We start from the raw sequence: 702 nt of genomic DNA, 5'->3' as shown, positions 1-702 counted from the left end.
GATGGTTTCTTCTCCGAGGAGTGGTCACACGAGACGAGTGTTTCACATCATTTCTGGACGTGATAATTGATTTCTCGATCACGCAAGCCAACAATAGCAAACATTTAATTACATTACACCGTGTCGTCTCTGTTCTCCCTCATCGCCACCTTGTTTCTCCATCATGCTCCCTGTGATAACATTAGCATATTTAAATTGGATGTGCTCGGCTTCACAAAGCAGCGTTCCACTCAGCTGTTCTTCTACTAGATAGATGGTAGAAAGTACAGTGGTCGACAAGTGCTAACGTGCTACAGCTTCAGAAAGGAAGCAGATATAAAACCCCAAAGGTTCCACAAGAAGAAACATCTTCAGCAACTTGAGGAGACATGCAGCGTTTAGAGAACATTCAGCAGCTTGAGGAGACATGCAGCGTTTAGAGAACATTCAGCAGCTTGAGGAGACATGGGGACACTAAAGAGTGACACACACAGCTGGAGACCAGGGGACACTAAAGAGTGACGCACACAGCTGGGAGACCAGGGGACACTAAAGAGTGAAACACACAGCTGGAGACCAGGGGACACTAAAGAGTGACGCACACAGCTGGGAGACCAGGGGACACTAAAGAGTGACGCACACAGCTGGGAGACCAGGGGACACTAAAGAGTGACACACACAGCTGGAGACATGGGGACACTAAAGAGTGACGCACACAGCTGG

Source organism: Notothenia coriiceps, unplaced genomic scaffold, assembly GCF_000735185.1.
Source record: "Notothenia coriiceps isolate Sejong01 unplaced genomic scaffold, NC01 NC01_scaffold00037250, whole genome shotgun sequence".
NCBI lineage: Eukaryota > Metazoa > Chordata > Actinopteri > Perciformes > Nototheniidae > Notothenia > Notothenia coriiceps.
Note: the sequence above shows the minus strand (reverse complement) of the source record.